The sequence below is a fragment of the Passer montanus genome, unplaced genomic scaffold (assembly GCF_014805655.1).
Source record: "Passer montanus isolate IOZ18808 unplaced genomic scaffold, ASM1480565v1 scaffold1138, whole genome shotgun sequence".
Classification (NCBI taxonomy): domain Eukaryota; kingdom Metazoa; phylum Chordata; class Aves; order Passeriformes; family Passeridae; genus Passer; species Passer montanus.
The window spans coordinates 1-917 of record NW_024358036.1 but is presented as its reverse complement, the minus strand read 5'-3'; positions in this window follow the sequence as shown (position 1 = coordinate 917).

Sequence of the window (917 nt, the reverse complement as noted above, 5' to 3'; positions counted from 1 at the left end):
GGCCCGGGGGGGGCCCGGGAGGGCTCCAGGGGGTCCCGGGGGACCCAGAGCGGTCCCGGGGGGGTCCCGGGGGTCCCGGGGGGGTCCCGGGCTCTGCCTGGCCCGGCGCTGGCTCCAGGGGCCGCCCCGGCTCCCGCCCAGCTCCGGCTCCTGCGGGACAGAGCGCAATGGTCAGGGACGGGATCGGGATCGGGATCGGGGCAGGGGCGGGATCAGAACAGGGTCAGGATCGAGGCAGAGTTGGGATCGGGGCAGGATTGGGATCAGGACAGGGTCAGGATCAGGATTGGGATCAGGGCAGGGTCAGGATCGGGGCAGAGTTGGGATCGGGGCAGGATTGGGATCAGAACAGGGTCAGGATTGGGGCAGGGTCGGGATTGGGGTTGGGGCAGGGTCAGAACTGGGATCAGAAGAGGGTCAGGATTGGGATTGGGATCAGAACAGGGCCAGGATTGGGGCAGGGATGGGATAAGGATTGGGGTTAGGACAGGGTCAGGACTGGGGCAGGGTCGGGATTGGGGTTGGGGCAGGGTCAGAGTTGGGATCAGGACTGGGATTGGGGAAGGGTCGGGAGGAGGATTGGGGCTGGGATTGGGGTAGGCTCAGGGTCGGGAGCATGACAGGGTCAGGATTGGGATTGGGATTGGGATCAGGGCAGGGTCAGGACTGGGGCAGGGTTGGGATTGGGGTTGGGACAGGATCAGGACAGAGTCAGGGTGGGGACTGTGCTTAGGGTCAGGATTGGGGTCAGGGCTGGGGTCAGGAGAGGCTCCAGTGTTGGAGGCTCTGGCAGGGGCAGAGCCCCGACCCCAATCCCAGATCCCAGCCCCGATCCCACCCCAATCCTGCTCCATCCCTGCCCTGATCCCTTCCCTGTTACCAGCCCCGATCCCACCCCAAATCCCAGCCCCGATCCC